This window comes from Schistocerca nitens, chromosome 2 (genome assembly GCF_023898315.1).
Source record: "Schistocerca nitens isolate TAMUIC-IGC-003100 chromosome 2, iqSchNite1.1, whole genome shotgun sequence".
Classification (NCBI taxonomy): Eukaryota; Metazoa; Arthropoda; class Insecta; order Orthoptera; family Acrididae; genus Schistocerca; species Schistocerca nitens.
This window is the reverse complement of record NC_064615.1, coordinates 561574292-561597166: the sequence shown is the minus strand read 5'-3', so window position 1 is coordinate 561597166 and position 22875 is coordinate 561574292. Positions and strand designations below refer to the sequence as shown.

Genomic DNA, 22875 nt, shown 5'->3' with positions numbered 1-22875 from the left:
CAGGTGGATTGGTCGTCGAAACACCATACCATGGCCCGCACGTTCACCGGATCTGACGTCCCCGGATTTCTTTCTGTGGGGAAAGTTGAAGGATATTTGCCATCGTGATCCACCGACAACGCCTGACAATATGCGTCAGCGCATTTCAATGCATGTGCGAACATTACGGAAGGCGAACTACTCGCTGTTGAGAGGAATGTCGTTACACGAATTGCCAAATGCATTGAGGTTGACGGACATCATTTTGAGCATTTATTGCATTAATGTGGTATTTACAGGTAATCACGCTGTAACAGCATGCGTTCTCAGAAATGGTAAGTTCACAAAGGTACATGTATCACATTGGAACAACCGAAATAAAATGTTCAAACGTACCTACGTTCTGTATTTTAATTTAAAAAACCTACCTGTTACCAACTGTTCCTCTAAAATTGTGAGCCATATGTTTGTGACTATTACAGCGCCATCTATCACAAAGCGAAAAAAGTGTTCCATCTAAAACATTCATATTTCTTTACGTACTACACGAATATGAAATAAAAAATGGGGGTTCCTATTTAAAGAAACTTAGTTGATATCCGTTTGACCTATGGCAGTGCCATCTAGCGGGCCAACCATAGCGCCATCTGGTTTCCCCCTTCAAGCTAGACAAGTTTCGTTCTTTGTAGTTTTTTCGTTTGACGCTTATTTCGTGAGATATTTGGTCCGGTCACGATCAATGGACAACCCTGTATCGCAATGGCGATAGCCTACAATCTGACCTTTATCAAAGTCGGAAACGTGATGGTACTCATTTCTCCTCCTTACACGTGGCATCACAACAACGTGTCCCCAGGCAACGCCGGTCAACTGCTGTTTGTGTATGAGAAATCGGTTGGAAACTTTCCTCATGTCTGCACGTTATAGGTGTCGCCACCGGCGCCAACCTTGTGTGAATGCTCTGAATAGCTAATCATTTGCATATCACAGCATCTTCTTCCTGTCGGTTAAATTTCGCGTCTGTAGCACGTCATCTTCGTGGTGCAGCAATTTTAATGGCCAGTAGTGTATATCTGGCGAGCCACTTGAATTTGTGAGCGACGGCCTGATTAGCTAACTTCAAGGCTAATTAAATCGGAAACGTGCGACTTTCTTAACAATTAATGGTCAGCACAGTCTATCATGCTACATCTTTACAAACTTTTCAGACTGTTTATAACCATCCTCCATAGTTAAATACCACACCTATCGTGCTCACGTATTTAGAGAGAATATCAAAGTTTTTCTAGGTGATAAGAAAGAATAGACGGTGGATGGTGAATATCACACATCAGTTATGCTTCTGAATTTACAACAAGTAACTCATCTACATGTAATACCGGTCTTCATCAGTAGTAACAGCATGAATTTGCCTGCGAAACCGGAAACTGGCCCGAATTTCATTGTTTTAAATACTGCACAACGACTTACGAATCCGGTAGACCACTTTAAGGAGAACATGGTACACAACGAGCGATAAGGTTAAACAGGTGATCACGTGGTCATCTTAATAATACGTTAGACATGTTTGTTTAGTGTGATCCCCATCGCCTCTCACAATCAAGGCGATCCAGTGTCTTTCTCTTATTGACTAAACAAGCAAATTTACTATTGTGTTCATCAATTGTCTTTATAACTTAAGTCTTTTAACCCTTAAAACTATGTTAGCTATTAACAAATGGTTTTCAACATGTGATAAGGTAAGTCATAAGGTTTTCTTTTCTCATTCCTAGACATCAACGTGTGCACCCTTAGAGGCACGGATAATGTCTAGTCGGAATTCCATTTCTCTCCGAGTACGATTCAAGATCTCCACCGTGACACTTTCAACTACATTGTGAATGTATGGCTTCAAGTCCTGTAGGTCCCTAACCTCCGTTCGGTACGCCAGATCCTTTAGAAAGCCCCACAGGAGTAAACCTAGTGGTGTGAGGTCAGGTGATCGGGGCGGCCATTGAATTAGACAGTCTCGTTCAATCCGCCTATCCGGACACTTTTCAACTAGAAATTGCTGAACATTTAGGGACCAAGCGGGTGGTGCTTCATCCTGATGGAATATGACATTAGACTGCAGGCGTTCCAGTTGGGTTGCAACAAATCCTTGTAACACGTGCAAGTAAACACCACCGTTGGGAGACTCGCTGAAAAAGAGTGGACCAATGATGCAACTGTGCATAAGCCAGCACCGAAAATTGACCTAAGGACTGTCTCTTTCCACTGTATGTGAACCCCATACACGAACGTTATGAAGATTCAGTTTTCCGGATACAAGAAATGTTTATCAGTCTTGCCTAGCATATTCACTACAAACTATTTCCGCTGAGGCTCGTCCGCAAGCTTTAATGCCTGAAGCAGCGGCAACTTGCAGGGATATAGCCGTAACCTCTTATGCAAGACATTGTGCACTGTTGATCGTCTCGTTTCCAACTCGCTGGCCGCCGTGCGCACCGATTTTGTCGACCTCATTGCAAACGCCTACCGTGGCTTATACACGTCGGCGCCTGAACCAGATGGTCGACCCGCCTCTTTATATGGAGAACACCACCTGTTTCCATAAACGACGTTCCAAGACCGAATGATTGGTCCGGATGGTGGTTCTTTATCATATCGTGTTCGGAAGTTTCGTGGCACTTGCGTATCGGACGTCGTCTGTATGAACCAGGCCACACATTGAGCTTTCTTCTGTGTCGTACACATTTTATCAGATTTTCAAGTTCAATTCTGCGTCAAAATTGCGTTACCTGAAAGACAAAAAACTTTATGGTGTATTTTATCACATGCTGTAAACTACTTGTTAATATCTAGTATAGTTTCAAAGTAAGGATGTAGAGGCATATATCACTAGGGGTAAAATAGATACTGCCTACAGGAAAATTAAAGAGACCTTTGGAGAAAAGAGAACCACCTGTGTGAATATCAAGAGCTCAAATGGAAAACCAGTTCTAAGCAAAGAAGGGAAATCAGAATGGTCGAAACAGTAAACAGAGGTCTGTACAAGGGCGATATACGTGAGGGCAATATTATGGAAATGAAGTATATATTGAGCAAGCAGTAATGGAAACAAAAGAAAAATTTAGAGTCGGAATTAACATCCATTGAAAAGAAATAAAAACTTTGAGGTTTCCCAATGACATCGTAATTCTGTCAGAGACAACAAAGGACCTGGGAGAGCAGAAGAACGGAATAGACAGTATCCTCAAAGGAGGATATAAGATGAACATCAACAAAAGCAAAACTAGGATAATTGAATGTAGTGTAATTAAAGTAGGTGATGCTGAGGGAATTAGATTAGGGATGAGACACTTAAAGTAGTAGACGAGTTTTGCTATTTTGGGAGCAAAATAACTAATGATGGTCGAAGTGGAGAGGATATAAAATGTAGACTGGCAATGGTAAGGAAAGCGTTTCTGAAGAAGAGAGATTTACTAACATCGAGTATAGATTTAAATGTCAGGACGTCTTTTCTGAAAGTATTTCTATGTAGTATAGCCATGTATAGATGTGGAACATGGACGATAAATAGTTTCGATAAGAAGAGAATAGAAGCTTTCGAAATGTGGTGCTACAGAAAAATGCTGAAGATTAGATGAGTAGATCAATTAAATAACTAATGATGAGTTACTGAATAGAACTGAGGAGAAGAGGAATGTGTGGCACAACTTGACTAGAAGAAGGGATCGGTTGGTAGGACATTTTCAGAGGCATCAAGGGATCACCAATTTAGTGTTGGAGGGCAGCATGGAAGGTAAAAATCGTAGAGGGAAACCAAGAGAGTCAGAAGGATGTAGGGTGCAGTAGTTAGGGTGCGTAGAGGGAAACCAAGAGATTCAGAAGGATGTAGGGTGCAGTAGTTATTTGGAGATGAAGAAAAAAATGGCTCTGAGCACTACGGGACTTAACATCTATGGTCATCAGTCCCCTAGAACTTAGAACTACTTAAACCTAACTAACGTAAGGACATCAAACAACACCCAGTCATCACGAGGCAGAGAAAATCCATGACCCCGCCGGGAATCGAACCCGGGAACCCGGGCGCGGCGAGAGATGAAGAAGCTTGCACAGGATAGAGTAGCATGGCGTGCTGCCTCAAACCAGTGTCTGGGCTGAAGAGCACAACAACAACAGTTTCAAAGATATTTAAGTCTTAAGTTGTAAAGACAATTTATGGAATCCCCGTACCATCAACATAGCGTCTTGATTGCTTCAAATACCCTGTGTGTTTGTAAGCTGACCATAGCTGATTTCCACTCGTCAATAAAGAGTTTTAAGATGTAATAAATTTGAAATATTGTAAAGTAAAAGACTGGTATTTTCTGTATGAGCTTCTATAACAGAATCTAAGGTTTAGAACTAGAAATATTAGAATGATGTTATGACAAAATGTACAAACGATTTTCTTAATGTCAATATGAATTGAACAAGGAGAGACAGTTTTCTCAGTCTTAGTTTAGATAAGAGCGTCTGATAGCAGTAAGTTGTAGGGAAGCAAGTGTGGCCTGCCCAGCCTCAGTCCGTGATAATAGTAAGGCACACCGCGGGAGGGTTTTCATTACGAGAGCAAAGCTTCCCTCAGGCTGTTGCCACAAGCGCAGCTCACGTGATGCCACGTACATTACGTAATTATTATTTCTGTTACTATAATAGAAAGAAACATTATTTGGTAATATTTCTATAAGGTGAAGTAATATTTTTGCAGTTTTGAATGAGATCTTTAGCGAAAGGCAATGAAAGAAAAACGACTTTTGCAAACGTTACACTAAAACTAAATACTTTGTCAGTTCGATCCAAACTTAACCCTTATTAGGACAGTAGTGTCGTAGTCAGAAGGTCTGAGGGATACAATAATGTAATTGTTTATTTTATGCTGTTAAAATTCACAAAACTGTTAAGTAAAATGTACAAAAACGTCATTTTTACAATTTGTAAGTGCTCGAGTAAGCCGGTGGTGAAATAAGGCCATTCGATGAAGATCAAACAAGATGCAATGTGGAAAATATTTCGTGCAGTCGCAAATTTTTGTACATTGGTTGGAGGGAGTGCCATGAACAACACACTAGAAATCCTGACCGGTGGGGGCTGAGCGTGGGAGTGAGGCTGCGTTTGAAGCTTGGGTTTGTACTATTTTTTTACAAAATTTAATTGCATTAAATTTCTGTTTATTTTTTCTAGCGCTAACAGTTTGCCCGTAGCGAGCGATAGAATATGAAAATGTCGCACGTTGTTTTTGAAGGCCAGATATACGAGTAACGTTGGAGGTTGCTTTAAACAACATCGGTAGGGTCAGCTGAAAACCCTGTATCTTATTAGGTTTCCCTTCAAATGAAAATTATGAGGTCACTGCGAAGTCCCAAATGAGAGTGCAGTGATTAGTTTCAGTAAGCCTGATGGGTATGGCTACTAGAGGCAGCCGTGGGCACTATCTCCTCAAAGAAGGATGTTCCGTAGGCCGTCCACGCCCGGGTACAAAATCTGCCAGTTAACCGAGGAGTAGTGGCTGTTACTCGAAGCAGTCTCCATATCTCTCCACGCATTACCAGATTGTTAAATTCTCCTTGCCACATGGCAAGTTGAGTATTTTATATGTGCAGTACTAATTTAGACTATTGCAGCGATATCATGACCTGCACTTTAGAACGAGCAACATTAACGATTGAACTTCACCGCCGGCAGTTTTTCCACTGTGACGTTAGCGAGCTCTGAAAGACCGCTTTTAGGAAGAAACTTATGTTTTATTTCAGTTGTCAAACCGTTGCAGTGGATGTAAAGGACTTTATCGTCGTAAATCGAATTCTGGTCAGGCACTACTGAAATGCTCCGCGCCAAAATAGAGTAAAATACACATATTTTGTGAATGAGGGCAATTTTTCTAAATATGCAATAAATATACGTTCACGTCCATAATGACTGTTTTATTTAATTTTGACTTGAAGGCTGTTGGAAAAAGACGGCAACTTTCAAGTACTGGCTTTTCTCCTGGAAACCTCTTTCCATGCAAAAATTGTTTTCCAACAGAATATAATTTATTAAACATAACTGACAAACGTAGAAAATGTATTCCAAAATAATTTTTGGATCAAAAGTAATCCTGTGAAATCAAGTGACTGTTCTGCTACGAGCTATTACTAAGAAATGTACCACCTTGTGACGAGTCGCAGGCGACTTGGTACAGGTAGTTGGAAAATAAGAATTATATTAACACAAAAGAGGACTGGTTGTAGTCATTCCTGAAAAGATGTTTTTCATTTATTAGTAAAATCTTCATCTAGAATTTTATAGTTACCTTTTTTTACTATTCTGTGTTTCTTTTTTTAAATATGTTCTGTGTAGGCTATGTTATGACGCGTTCTATAACACACTATCATTGACATAGATGTTCAGACGAATAAATACAATATGTGTAAATGAATTTTTTATTAATTTATGTTAGTTATACCCACCAAGTACTTGTCAGAAACAGGTCCGACACAATTCTCCTGTTTTGAACATTTATTGCACTACATTCCCACACCAATGAACTGTAAAGCACTTATTACAACATCTTACGCAGCCCGCTTATAGATTACCACGAAAATTTGTTCCAAGGAAGTGTTCTGTATACCTTGCTCGTCACAGCACTCAAATTTCACAGTTGCAAGTGCATAGAAATTCGGAATTTGAAACAGGATTTTTTTGTAGAACCAAACGGTTAGGCACTTCAATGTAGTACATTTATCTCAACTGCGATCCACGTATGATGATGATACATTGTTTTCTATTTTACTACTGTTCATCGCCGTATTAGAAATAGTCGAAACTTCGGGACAGCCGGTTCTTCCGCATTTGATCGGAAAAGTCAATCAAGTGCTTGTACTGCGAAGAGATGTACGATATTCTGAAAATCGAGTAGCCGAAGCTACAGTATGATGCGTGTTCTACATAAGACAATACTATGGCGTTTTATGTCTAAAGCTGTTAAAAAACTACCCTCGTGAACTACATTAGGGTGAGATCTCTTTCGTGGAACACTTGAACCCTAACGCCGGTTGTCAAAATATGAATAAATCACTTCAGTGGTGCGATTCGTCTATTTATTTCACATATTTTTACAAAGGCATCCCATCTTGCTGATAGCGAGCCTCCGCAAGAGACGGGAATACGCCAGTAAGAAGTGTACATGCATTAATCGCGAGCTCCTGACTCGCTCCATTCGTAATTCTGCAGCAGAGTTTCATGGAACTCTCACAATCTAAAATTAATTGCTATGCCGGATCATGAACCATGCTGGTCCATAAAATGCATTCAGTGTATTATCACTTCTTATGGTTGTCAGTATCGGAAAAGCTTTTAAACTGCTGTATTGTGGTACTGGCAGCGATAATTAAATTCGTGTATCAGTGATGTTTGCGTTGCGGCCTGGCGGGTAGAGCGATAGTCTCCGGCCCTGGAGATACAGGGTTCAATACCGGATGGGGGCGCAGGGTTTTCCTCGTTTCAGTCCCTCCAAAACTGCGCTGGGTTCACTCAGCCTGCTATCGAATGTGTACGGTGGGTCTTCTCCGGAGGTTGGAGGAGGCCGGGGCTACGGGTCCGCCACCCTCCCCCTCCTGGTACCCTGTCGAAGAAAGGTTGAGTTCTACATACAGACACTCAAATAGCCCGATTACGGACTTCTTACAGAAGTCTGTAGCAAGAAGTGCCACAAACTGGTAGAGGCAGCTTCTCGTTTCTACAATAAAGTTCTACAAGAGTTCCATTCGAAGTTTTGCGCTTCCATACCACACTATTTGTTTAACACATTTGTGGGCGTGATTACTTTTAAATTGCGTCTTTTTTCTGTGGTAACATATAGGTCACTTCGACTAGTATCTGAAACAATGTTGTCAGAAACAACGTCGCATCTGGCGTATTTACATGATTTTTTTGGAAAGAAGTAGAGAATAACAACCACGAAGAAGGCTTTAGGGTGTGGACCGAAATTCAGAATAATTTTAGAGTTTTCATTACTGACGTTTTAAGTAGTTTCCAAACGACAGAAAGATAAAGTGGAGAGCCAGACACTTGCATTAGCGACTGGACGAAACTCTCTACTTGGTAGTAGCCCATATTGAAACCACAGCGAAAGGTCCAACTAGCGCAAATATGTCCGCGGAGCAAAGATATTCGCGACAGTAATTAACTATTAAGGAAGATTAAACACCCGTTGGAAGATAATTCTGGTCACCGAGGTCGCGCCCTGTCCATCGTCCCGATACCCTCCATGGCGCTGGTTAAGATACTGCCAGAGAACATGCTTATGCAAACGACCCAAAAAACACCAGACGACGGCGTACCGTTCGTATCAGTTTGTCGTTTAAATTTACACTCATATCTAAACTCTGCCGTTCACTCTTTGAAACTTGATGGAAAATTCCATTTACTGAGGCAACAGCAAGAAATCCGCTCCTCTGTTGGCTATCATACACGAGTTACATTTCCTTCGGAATCATCAAAATTATACTAAGAAACCCTTTCAAGCTCGCATTTTTATTAACGTAATGATGCAAAGAGAACTACGTATAATCTTCATGTCTGTCACGTAAGTTTTCTCTTGATGATTTAAATAGTAATGTCACTACACAGATGATGTCTTGCCATAGCTCAGATTGTGTCTCCTTCCTTCATTGGCTGAGCTGCCATGACAACTACTAGGGATTATTTGGTTACTTATTTTTCGTGAGGGTAAGTACCTAGTGCAAGCCTTTCGAATGGCCGCTACTTCTGCTGCATTAGTACGTGACATGTGTAACTATATGGTGTATGTGTATGCAGTGTATTTATTCAAGTTGTTATTAATGATGATTATGATGTCAGAGAAGGGAGTAGATGAAATCTGCTCTTGACGCGATGCCCACTTTCCTCGAATTGCATCTAAGAGGTAAAGGTAAAGGAAGGTTTCACATAAAAGAAACTTGATTTTCTTCGTTATTAATTTCAAACAGGAATAATAAAAAATAGCAATATATGTAAAACATTAAAAACACGACGTTGAACACTGGTGTTAAAGCAGCAGTGACAGTCGTCACTAAAACTTGAACGACCTGTTCTGCGAAAGCTCGCCTGTTGTTAAAGGGGAAACTAGTTGAGCGTCGAGAAGGATAAGAGGGAGGGGATGTAAGGGTGGAGGACTGGTAGGTGGTATCGCTGAAGGTGTGGATGTTGTGAGACAAGCAGGGAGGAGTAGTTGGAGGTTTATCAATTGAGGACATAAAGTCCGAAAATTAGTCCGTGATCATATTTTGACACTTTATTTTATTTTTTTTTTCAAGACAGGCGTGTAAAATAAATTAGATGGAGGTGTTGGCAAGACCATAATTTGAAGGGAACAATAGAGTTAGGCAAAGAAGGGAATGGGGAGAAGGGGTATGAATAGATAAGAAGGAAACGAAAAGGGACACGTAATGAGGTGGATTTATATTTGGTAGGACGGGTAAATATCGGGGTGGAGTTTATAGTCTGGGAGAGAGAGTCGGTTGAAATTTCGTTGGAAGCGAAAGAAAGCGAGAAATATTAGGGTTTAACGTCCCATCCATATCGAGGTCATTAGAGACGGAGGGGAAGGTCGGAACGTTTCAACGATGGGGAAAGAAATCGTCCCTGCCCTTTCAAAGAAAGCGTCCCAGCATTTACCTGAACCCATGTAGGGTAATCGCGGATAACCTAAATCTACATAGCCGGACGCAGATTTGAAGAGTCGTCTTCCCGAATGCGGGTCCAGCCTGCTAAGCACTGCACCACCTCACTCATTTTGGGAGAGATTGAGGAGAACGTGCAGGAGCAGAATTGGTGGAATCTGTCGTTAGAGGCGCGGTGGGGTACTAAGATTGGAAATTACAGAGGAAACAGTATAATTATTGAAGTCGAGTTTGCGGATAGTGTAGATTGTTTGAAGGTATTCAGTGTGAGTTATGAAAGGTGAGAATTTGATTAGTTGGTGAAGGATCCACGTGGGGGACTATTTTTCTGTATTGCGTGTGTGTTTTGTCGTGGCTGCAAACTGAAATTTATGTAAGTGCTATGTAGTCATCTAAATAATATACACTCCTGGAAATTGAAATAAGAACACCGTGAATTCATTGTCCCAGGAAGGGGAAACTTTATTGACACATTCCTGGGGTCAGATACATCACATGATCACACTGACAGAACCACAGGCACATAGACACAGGCAACAGAGCATGCACAATGTCGGCACTAGTACAGTGTATATCCACCTTTCGCAGCAATGCAGGCTGCTATTCTCCCATGGAGACGATCGTAGAGATGCTGGATGTAGTCCTGTGGAACGGCTTGCCATGCCATTTCCACCTGGCGCCTCAGTTGGACCAGCGTTCGTGCTGGACGTGCAGACCGCGTGAGACGACGCTTTATCCAGTCCCAAACATGCTCAATGGGGGACAGATCCGGAGATCTTGCTGGCCAGGGTAGTTGACTTACACCTTCTAGAGCACGTTGGGTGGCACGGGATACATGCGGACGTGCATTGTCCTGTTGGAACAGCAAGTTCCCTTGCCGGTCTAGGAATGGTAGAACGATGGGTTCGATGACGGTTTGGATGTACCGTGCACTATTCAGTGTCCCCTCGACGATCACCAGTGGTGTACGGCCAGTGTAGGAGATCGCTCCCCACACCATGATGCCGGGTGTTGGCCCTGTGTGCCTCGGTCGTATGCAGTCCTGATTGTGGCGCTCACCTGCACGGCGCCAAACACGCATACGACCATCATTGGCACCAAGGCGGAAGCGACTCTCATCGCTGAAGACGACACGTCTCCATTCGTCCCTCCATTCACGCCTGTCGCGACACCACTGGAGGCGGGCTGCACGATGTTGGGGCGTGAGCGGAAGACGGCCTAACGGTGTGCGGGACCGTAGCACAGCTTCATGGAGACGGTTGCAAATGGTCCTCGCCGATACCCCAGGAGCAACAGTGTCCCTAATTTGCTGGGAAGTGGCGGTGCGGTCCCCTACGGCACTGCGTAGGATCCTACGGTCTTGGCGTGCATCCGTGCGTCGCTGCGGTCCGGTCCCAGGTCAACGGGCACGTGCACCTTCCGCCGACCACTGGCGACAACATCGATGTACTGTGGAGACCTCACGCCCCACGTGTTGAGCAATTCGGCGGTACGTCCACCCGGCCTCCCGCATGTCCACTATACGCCCTCGCTCAAAGTCCGTCAACTGCACATACGGTTCACGTCCACGCTGTCGCGGCATGCTACCAGTGTTAAAGACTGCGATGGAGCTCCGTATGCCACGGCAAACTGGCTGACACTGACGGCGGCGGTGCACAAATGCTGCGCAGCTAGCGCCATTCGACGGCCAACACCGCGGTTCCTGGTGTGTCCGCTGTGCCGTGCGTGTGATCATTGCTTGTACAGCCCTCTCGCAGTGTCCGGAGCAAGTATGGTGGGTCTGACACACCGGTGTCAATGTGTTCTTTTTTCCATTTCCAGGAGTGTACATCACACATAATTTTTTTCAGTACATGTAAGAACTCTAAATACAGTGCAGAGACGGATAAGAATAAATGCTTCGGTAATTGTATTTTTGTTCATTTTCATCCAGCATTACTTTCATACTACAAAAAATAATGTAATATTTTAGGGTAAGTCATTAAAATGTTTAGTATGCGCGTCCTGAAAGAAATTAATAACGCATGTAATAAGACTAAAATAATAGGGGATATGATCGAGCAGGAGACAGGACAGCCTGTCAGTGTACAAGATACCATAACAATTAAACTAAATTACAATGTTGTAACTAATAACTCACAAGTTGCGAGTACCATTAACAACCACTATCCAAATGAAGCAGCAAAAAATATGATTAAATGGTTGAGTTGTAGTTGCAAAAGAATATATCAAAAATGTAATTCCACAAAATCTTAACTAACTAGAATTATCACCATTATCCTTCAATGAAATTAATAGAATAAAAAAAATTCTAGAAGACAAAAGCTCATGGTGTGTTGATGAAATTTCAAGCAGAATTCTGAAAAGTTTTTCTAATTTAATAAATAACGTCCTTAGTGGTATAAGCAATGCACTACTGGCAGGGAATTTTTCCAGATAGGGTAAAGTATGCAACTGTTAAACCTCTTCATGAGAAATGTGACAAGAAAGCCTTGGTGATTACTGTCCAGTCTCCTTAATGACAGCTTTTTCTAAAAAAAATCGAAAAAATAATGTACTCAAGAGTAGTGTCACATTTAAGTAGAAACAATTTATTTGGCATATTGCAGTTTGAATTTCACAAGTATTGGTCAACTGAGAATGCTATTTATACATTCACTCATTAAATATTAAAAGTCCTCAATGTTAGTATATTTTGTGATCCTTCCTAGGCGTTTCATTGTATGGATCATGTTGCACTCTTAGAAAAACTAAAATTTTATGCAATCGACGGCTCTACAAATAACTGGTTTGAATCTTACTTAGGAAATATAATGTAAAAAGTTGTGTTGAATAATTCAAACGACGCTGCAAGGGTAGAAAATTTTTAGTGACATGAGTTAATCACAAAGGCCCACAGGTTTCAATTTTGGGACCACTCCTATTACTTGTATATGTGACTGACTTTCCACTTAACATTTAACAAGAAGAATTGGTTCTTTTTGCAGATAAAACTAGTGTTACAACAAATCCCATTAGAGAGAAAGTCACGGAAGAGACTTTTAATGATGTTTTCAAAGAATTATTAAGTGGTCTCTGAAAATGGACTCTTCCTAAATGTTGAGAAAACACACTATATTCAGTTCTGTACAACAAATAGTCATCCATCAGTTGATGTAGCACATCAACAGGAGACAGTAAATGGTGTAGAATCAGCAAATTTTTGGGAGTGCATACTAGTGAAAACTTCAACTGGAAGAAGCATATTTCTGAGCTTCACAAACTTTAAGTTCAGCTACTTTTGCTCTTCTTATAGTTGCTAGTTTGAAAATAAACAAACCAACCTCCTGACATATTTTGGACATCTCCACTCAATAATGAATTAGGGAATAATTTTCAGGGGTAACTCATCACTAGAAAAGAAAGTATTGCTTACACAAAAGCAAGGACTAAGAACAATACGTGATGTTCACGCATGGTCGTCATGTAGGCACCTCCTCGAGGAATTAGGCATTTTAACTGCACAGTCACTGTAGATATATTCGCAAATTAAATTCGTGATAAATTATACATCACAATTTGAGAAGAAAATTGATGTCAATACTCACAAAAGTAGACCAAAAATGACATTTATCACGCATTATTTAAGCCGTCAGTAGCTCAGAAAGGAGTGTAATATGCGGCAACAAAAATTTTTGGTCATTTTCTCAATAACACAAAATGACAGATAGCCAAGAAAGTTGCAAATCTATCCTAAGATTATTTCTCCTGGACAACTTTTATTCCATGGAAGAATTTCTGGATGTAAACTATTAGCCTGGAAAAATAATTATTTTAAGTGTAACTATATGAGTTGAACTAAAATAAATGGTGTTCGTCAATGTTAACAATTATCGTTATACTTATCCTGTTAACTGACTATACCCTCATCATATCGATAAAGAAATCGTTCAAATAACCCGTAGACCATGTAACTCACGAACTAACTACAATAAATCTCGAAGAAATAAGCGAAGCTATTGACGGCGCATTCTAGTGGCACTTAGATGAACAGAAAAACTTTCAATTCCTAGCAACGCCAGGTGTACGTAGTGTAACTATACAAAGCCACAGAATTTTAAAATAGCGCACGACATTAAAGGCAAAGACTTGATATTGTAACGCATTATTAACACGTTGGTAAAAGTCATGTTGAAATCCCATCAGTCCCGGTGGAGGTTCGAGTCCTCCCTCGGGCATAGGTGTGTGTGTTTGTCCTTAGGATGATTTAGGTTAAGTAGTGTGTAAGCTTAGCTTAGGGACTGATGACCTTAGCAGTTAAGTACCATAAGATTTCACACCCATTTGAACATTTGAAATGCCACCGGCTTTGGTACCTCCACTCCATTTCTTTCAGTCTTAGTGGAACCGTTCACCCAGTTGCCACCACGGTGATTCAAACCATCCAATTCCCGCTCAATAATCACCACCCAGTATGTTAGCGACCTCGGCTACGGAAGTTAACACAATGCAGTTGGTCATCATGAAACGTTTTCAGAATAACACAACAATAGAGATGATGGCTGACTGCAAATACGTAAGACTGACAAGTGGTCTCCCACATTAAAAAAAAAATCATATTCTCTGAGAAATTAACGTCTTCATAAGAAGGTAAAGATTCTTTTGAACATCGTAGTGCTCTATAGCCGTATCCTATTAGAAGTGACACTTCTTGCCTCCCACTGTATTGAGACTGAATTATCCGGGGATGGGCCTTATAGTGGAATCAAAACCAGAGAGCATCCCGGCATTTACGCAGGTTTTCGCAGATGAAACTTGTGATATACATGAGAAAAGTTCTAGGACAGTCTTTAGGTAAACCTCAACAAACGAGTAAAAGCCATCTCATGGCATACAGCTGTATCTACTCTACACACTAGCAGCTGCAACAAAACTTTTGGTTAACGAAAGAGGGTGCTGGAGCTATCTGTTTACAAGTGGACTACACAGCTATCTACGCCGTCCCTAGCGTTGTCTACACCGAGCGTCTCCGTTTCTCCATTCCTATTAATATATTGTTCTTCTATTCATAATCATCCTCTCTCCTTTTACTCATTGCTTCGACGTGCTTTTTCTTCTCTATTAGAGGTACTTTTCAAACGAAAATCATTCTTGAACATCACTTGTCTTTAAGTTGATTCATACGACCGAACGGTATCAGTCGTCACCTTCCAATTTTTCCATAGTCATTTACTGCTTCATCTACGGTTTCTGCGGTCACTTTACTATGTAATATTATCACAGCACACTTCCGTGAAAGTGAAAAATATGCACGCTGAATGTGATCACGTTTGACGTGTAATTTATTTTAATCATTACGCAACGACTGCTGTAGGCAGATAAGAAAGAAATGCAGGCTTTAGTTTACATCGTTGCTTTAGACCAAGCATCTGTGTGGAGAGTCGATTCCTAGTTTCTAACAATACTGGTGGTGTAATAACCACGCGTACCTACAAGAAAAGCTCTGAGGAAAATGTACGATCAAAACTGTATATGATTACTAGTATGTCAAGGCTGTATTTCACTTTTTCGAAGCTAGAAGTTGGTGGTTTATCGTACTGATTATTATGAAATGGTGAATTATCCACAATGTTAAACTATTATCTGCTCAATCTCTACTTTCACTGTAATTTACTATACGACAGTTCTAAATTCTCCCTTTTGACACGACGAGAAACAGTAAAAGCGGAATGAAATCCACATTGACGAAAATACATCATAGTTCAAAAATGCAAAGATGTTGTTTACAACTGCGTCCTATGGTTCACATTTAGGCACTCTCATCCTCTGGTACTTTTAAAACCGAATCCGAATCACTAAACAACTTTCTGGGAGCTTGTTACTAGGCTTACACAGGAAATTGCGTGAAGTTTCCGCAAGGTTGGTTTTTCTGTACGGTTTCGTAACATCACTGAGGCTGCAGCTTAGTACCAGAAGCGTGTCGTCAGTGGAATACTAGTCCGAACACTTCGCTTCTTTTCTTTGGGGTAGACACTCGAATTCTCTTCCTCTACACACCGTGCCCCTGCTTAGGAAACTTAAACATTCACATTTAACAGCTAGTGTAGTTGTTCCGTCTCTTTCTCTGTCGGCGTTGGCACTCATCTCCACCGCCAGAAAATTTAATGACGTTAACCACGAATGATATGAGCAAATTCAGAATATTCGATAGGTAACAACGCGCACTACTTTAAACTTGAGTGTGGTTGCGTAGAGTACGTGACGAAGGTAGTAAGGATGAATCCAAGCATGGCTTTGATTTTTGACTAATACACACACTAATCACAGTTGCCTAAGCGGAAAACAAACAGTTAAGAGCCAAGAACCACATTTCACAGTGGAGAGGTATGCAGTGTATATGAAGAACTTGACTGTATATAGGCTACATAATCCATGTACTAACGACATTTACTCTTTTATTTACCTGATTAACGACTAAAGTTGACTCCTGTGATAACTTCATCGTCTCCAAGGTATTCATTGTTTGCGATGTGCAACCTTCTGCAGACACAGTTCACTAGCACTTGCTTTTAGAACTCTCAATTTCTATTGATACACATCCGGTGACTCGCACAGTTTTTGCCATTTTAACATACACTGTTCACTTCTATTATCTGTACCTCCTCTCTCACCTGAATTGACAGCACTCGTTCCGATGTCGGGCCGTACACGCAGAAACACTTTAAATCGTCACTGAGGGACTGATTTCAGTTAAGACAAGCTCCGCCTGTATCTGCACTCCGTTGTTCCTGTCGATTCCACTTGCAGTGTATTCTGCAAGACTGCTGTACCCGTATTCTCGACCTCACGCCCTCCCTGCCGCTGATAGCGATTGTCTGCCAGCTACTCCCACGTCATTGTGCCGGCCATCGCATTGTTCCCTTTCTCTCTGTGAGCCAGAAGAGTGGCAGAGGATTATCTGGCGCTGGGAACAGCGGGAGCTGCGTCGTAGGAGTCACTGACGACTAGCTACTACACAGTATCGAAATTTATCATAGTAGTTGCGCACCACGGTGTGGTGCTACCCGCAGTTAAACAGTATTTTGTGAAAATAGATGTTAATGGAGGAACTCACTGAGCACACTTACGCGCCGCCAAAAAGGCTGTCACCTGGAAGTCTTGTTGCAACAGCTAATTGTGGCCCTGCAAACCGCGCGATATCAACAAAAACAGCTCATCAAATTTTGAGGCGATCGGGAAAGCTGACAATATTCATGTTTCTCGCAGTTCACTCATTTACTTAACGGAAAACACTTCTATGAGACCGACTAGCGGATTACAAAAAGTGGCAGAAAAGGGAACAAATAATTTCACGACTGTTTGCGACATGCTCGGCACGGAAAAGGTCATAACAGTCTCTGTGTGTATGGAGAGTAGAAATCTCCTGCAGTAAATATCTGTAGACAACGTACCAAGACTTATTCTCTGCGTATCTTTAGAGATAGCTGAGTATCCGGCGTTGCCCGGGTGTGTAATTATTCCGATCTTCTATTAGTCTGCCTGCTCCTTCCTTCTCTCTATGCCCACATCCTCCTCCCCCTCCCCCTCGTCAATCTCCTAACCCCCTTTCCAGCACCACATCCTCTACTCCTCACTCCCTGTCAATCTCCTCCTTCTCCTTTCCCTATCTCCTCCTCCCTCTGTCCAACTCCTCCTACCACTCTATCTGTCCATCTCGTTTTGCCCCTCCCTGTCCATCCCCTCCTCTTTCATTTTTCTGTCCATGTCCTTGTCTTCCACCCTCCATGTCCATCTCCTCCTGTTCCCTTTCTCTGTCTATTTCTTCCTCCCCCCCCCCACCCTCTGTCCATTTCCACCTCTCCCTCTGTCGGTACAACTCTTCCCCCCTATCTGCGTCCATCTCCTTTCCCCTCTTTGTCTGTCCATCTCCTACTCTCCTTCATATGAGGCTGATAATTCTTACCCCCACAGTATTTCTTGCCAAATTGTAACTCTAAAGGGTGATCAAAAAGTTTCCGTTCGAAGGCCATACAGCCAAGAATCGGTATACCAATCGGGCAAAATCGCCGTGAACATTGAGGTAATCATCCTACCGACGTCCCAGGTTGAAGATACCGGTTTGGTAAAACACTGTGTCCTGCTACGTGAAGAACTACCTGTTGCACATCCTAGTCCGACAGGAATCATAGACTTTCTAAGGGGCCGAAGGTGTGATAATCGCGTGGGCTGAGGTCAGGACCATAGGGCGCGCGCCCAAGTGTTTCCCACTTGGCTAACTTCTACGATACGACTTTTGCTATAGAGGGACACATGTTATCATGAAGCAACACGTAACTTGTCGCACCATTCCACAAAAGTGATTTTCGACAGACGTGCTACCCCTAACACACTCTTCATTCTCCAATGGATGTCTAGCGGTATTTGACGGATTTAGTAACAACGTCGCCATAGTTAACATTTATGAATTTGCCACACGCACGTCGGAAAGACGAAGATCACACTGATCCCATGCACACAATTCTATGCTTATATATATACCAGCATCGGAGTCGCACAACGTTGCATATATCGGGCAACAGCGTCCTGAAATGGAAGCTTTTTGATGGTCCCTTATCATATGTCTACCAAATTTGGTTGAAATCGTTGCGTGGGTTTGGAATGAGCTTTTTACCCGTAACTTTGCCCGCGCATTTGTACACATATTTTGAGCTGCATTTCTAGCGAATTTCACCCTGCGGTTTCGTTTTCACGCAGCGCAATGTTTATGACGTCATGTGTCGTGAACTATGTGTCGTACAATGATGTGGTTTTGCAGGTACATCCAGTGGTATGTGTGCCTACTGTGTGCGAAATGTAGTGTGAACAGACTTAGTAGTAAAGAAGTAATAAATCAAAAAGTTGTGCATGATGCGGCAGTTTTTCACGCAACTCACTGCTTACTACGTTATAACTGCTAAACTATATGTCATACAATGATATATTTTTCTAGGTACTTTCAGCAACATATGTGGATACATCAGCGAATGTGTTGCAAATCGAGTTAATAGCATGGAAGTAATAAATTTCGACATCGTGCATGACGCGGCAGTTTTTCTTGCATCTCAGTATTTGACGTCACATCTCCTGAATTATATGGCGTACAATGATATAATTTTGCTCGTACATTTAGTGGTACATGTGAACACTGTCACCAAAATAAGTCGTGAACACAGTTAGCTGTACAAAAGAAATAAATTCAAATGTCATGCTTCATGCGGCAGTTTTACTGCATGAACAGAGGGAATGTAGAAAGCTATGATTTTTTTTTCCTTTCGTCATTTTGAGGACGTTGCCAGAGAGGGAAGATTTCGTAACTGTTTGATATTATTTGTTGTAAAGTTTATTGCAAGTCACCAACTGCTCTCCTTCTTAAATACTGGATGACTAAAGTATGGGTATTCGCGCGTCGTGGGCTATACTTCTTCGTCTTCCCAATCCCATCCCTTTAATATATATATGGTAGCCTATTTTTAAAGTCAGGATATAATCTATCTCCATTCCAAATTTCATCCGAATCCGTCCAGCCGTTTCAGCGCCAATGAGTAATAAACATACTAACACACTCCGCATTGTTGAATTAAGTAGCACAAAAACTATTAAAATATTTTCTCATTATACGATGTCTCCTCATTTGAGAATCAGACTCTGTTCGAGATAAATCTGAATTTCCAAAGCCTCTGTAAGTATCAAAAACACTTTCTTTTTACTAAGTCCCTATCTATAACAATACTTTCAAAATAATAAACTGCCTTGTGACAGTCACTTTGCGACAATTAGTTAAGGTGATAGAGCCCGTTTTAAGTTTTCGTACATCTCTACGTGCATATCACTCGGTGTATTATAATTTAATGGAAAATACTTAAAATTAGCTACAAAAATCGAAATTTTATGTACTAATTTCTTCTCCTCGGTGCTGGCGACTGTAAACACTGAACTCGTTCAGTTCAGGCTATACTCGGTGTATCTATTTGTTAATAGTATTCATACCAACAGGTTGAGTAGTGAAGTACTCAAATAAAGGTGAGAAAAATATCCCCGAAAAAGTATGCCCTTCCCTCCTCCCACACCAAGCACTCCCTCTCCCAGGTCATACTTCACTGGTTGACCGAAGGGCAGTAATTGACGTCGACCGCACAGAATGGTATCCAACAGCTTCACTACCACTCGCCCTGGAATTTAGCTCTATTTCTATACCGTTGAACATCCACTAATTATCAGTAAACCTGTTAATCTCCACTTCAAACTATCATCCGCACCTGTCTCTCACTGTGCCTAACATTTTGTACAAAAACTGTACACTTTTCAAATACACCGGTTATGTCTCTCCCAAACACATGCCTGATTAACACAGTAACAGTACTTTGTGCTCATACACTTTTATCTAGAAGTGATAGACTACTTGAAACCAAAAGAATTCAGTACAATACAACTCCACCTAAAAATATATGACACAAACTACTTGAATGGACAAATTCTGTGAAAACCTTATTTTACCAGTATATGCTTGTGGCGTCAGTAAGCATATCAAGTAAAAGTTATTGATATAATATATATATATATATATATATATATATATATATATATATATATATATATATATATTATTACGAGTGGAATATGAACGTGTGTAAAATAACGTAACTCAATAATATTCATTCAATTATGTAATTATTTCTTAAAAAGATGATCATTATGTAATACAGAGACAATATTTGTCTCACATTCTTTGTTAATCTATGTCATTCTTTTCTTTTGTTTTGTACCAAATGTTATATCAGATGTGCTCGAGTACTTTGCATTAAGTAATCTGACAGATATCTCCTCCATAGGGATTGGTCTGTTTCTTTCTATCTCAATTAGTTCATTAAAAATGTGAACACCCATCATCAATCTAATATCATCATTAGGCTTCCTTAATGTGACAACTGAGTTACAATATGGACTACCTGATCTTGTAAAATTATTCCAATTAATCATACGATTTATCTCCATGTGCGCAATCTTTCTTACTCACAGTTCAATAGGATAAGGTAGTTAAAATGACATGTAGTCTTTAATTGTTAATATACATTCGTAACCCCTGGCCTCTTCCTAAAAACTTGGGTTGACTCGTCAATATTTTCTTTAACTTTTTTCCTTCCTTCTCTTTATATCCTAACAATTTATTACATTTAGTTGTAACTTTATCTTCCCATTTGTTTTACAGTTCTTCCACAGCACTTCCACGCGATTAATCACCACTAATGGAGTCTACGCCTCTTTCCACTTTAATCTTCCAACTGTTGATATATTTTGTCCGATCTCCCTGAATGTGTCTTTTGTTTAAACTGTCCCAAGTTTTTTTTACCATTGAGATTCATTCCCATTATTTCACTTGGTAACTCTAGCGAAACATAATAACTGATCATCCAGTCCATAGCCAATAACAGAGATACATTGATATCATTTACTACCAACATAGATCGTTGGAGCGTAATTCCTGATATTTGTTATATAGCCAGCACATCTTCTTCAGCCTTTCCACCTTTCAATCCAATCTAACACAGAACTCGTAAATAAGTAACAGGGAAGGAAAAACATCTCGAGCCATTTTATTTCATTTCCATTTATTCTTATCTCAGTAGCAAGTGTGTCTTCTATTGTGAATGGGTCCCTGACCGCCACGGTTGTCGGGTATCAACGACTCAAACAATACACGTCTCTACTCTACGTTGCAGAGGGTCGTTAGCCACTCCGCTCACTCGGCACCTCTCTCCTAACTTACAAGTAGAATATTATATGTCACGCAACATTAACAAAACATTGAAATGACTCCACAGTAAACATTAAATTCATGTTCACACATCTAATAATCTATACGAGTATTTGTTGTTATCATCTGCAGCTTCCCACGTTACTACATCTTGACCGCAAGCTCTGCTCTTGTACCTCAAACTGCAAGCATAGTCTCTTGGAATAACAGAAATTTCACAAAATAATTTCTGATGCCTTCCCAATAATTTTAGCAACGCTTCATTTTCATCAGAGCCTGATATCTGACCCAGAAATTACATAATTACATATATCATTAATATTATTCTTCAACTAAGTAAAGTTACACCCTATTATGCATGTTTTTAAGTTACTATTCTGTTTTATCATGTCACCAACAGTATTATCTTTCTCACAATCGGTTTATTTATGTACTCCTCGTCAATGTTACATGAATTTGCCATAATTATGTTACTACTTCCCTTTATACAACAATTAAATTCATTTTCCATTACTTCATCACTAACATTACTCTGTTGATCGTTTTCAACACATTTTTTTTATATATTCCACCACTTTTTCGCCTTTAAACTATTCTGCTCTCATATCTTCATTTACGAAATCTGCATCTGATATTAATTCACAGTTCTTATTTTGCCTGTTCCCCATTTCATTGTCATATTCCTGCACATTATTTTCACCACAAATAACTTCTCCTTACGTTTCTTGTTCAGTATTTTTAACCACAACTGCTTGGTTTGTTTCAACATTTTCAATATTTTTTTCCTAAAAATTGACACATTTTTCCTATCTGACATTTCATGTTTCATTTCCTTATGTGAGTCTTCAAAAACATTGTTTAACTTTCAAGTCAGTCAATAGTTGCATTATTAATTTGTTTAGTTTTATTTTATATATCTCCCACAAGTTGTTAACTAAACTGTATAATTCTGTTTGACAAACCTCAAGCCATTATTTACATCCTGATTTCCAGTTACCTTAACTGTGATATCTCCCTTCAGTTCCTGAAGTTCACTAACTTCAAGCTTATCATCACAGTTATTACTAACATTATAACGTTATTATTCACATACTCATTTCCCTTCATGGGCATCTCCTTGCAATATTCTCATTAACGCCACTTATCTTGCGTTAGTTAACTCTATAGCAACACTGCTTGCAAGTCCTAAAATGGCACAGTAAATTATCACAGAATCTCATTAAAAGTCCTTATCTTGAACAAAATTTCACTTATTTGTAAAAACAATGTTGTCATACTCTACACTCTGATTGCAACTTCATCAAATAAATATCCTCACTGCTAATTAACTCGTTAATATTTTTATCGTAATTTACCTGAGTGACGATCTCATCACCTGTACTTTTATTACTTGAACTCAACTTACATGGTTTTCAGTAGCATTTCTTTACAAAACAG

General features: G+C 40.5%; 1 long non-coding RNA gene across 2 annotated transcripts in view; it reads right to left on the bottom strand.

Moving 5' to 3' along the window:
• LOC126234491 (uncharacterized) overlaps positions 1–16500 on the bottom strand; it is a 32516-nt gene extending 16016 nt beyond the window's left edge. For both annotated transcript variants that reach the window (XR_007544735.1, XR_007544737.1), the window contains exon 1: positions 16111–16500. This is a non-coding gene — a long non-coding RNA (uncharacterized LOC126234491). The remainder of the gene's footprint in view (positions 1–16110) is intronic.
• Positions 16501–22875: the final 6375 nt, after the last annotated feature.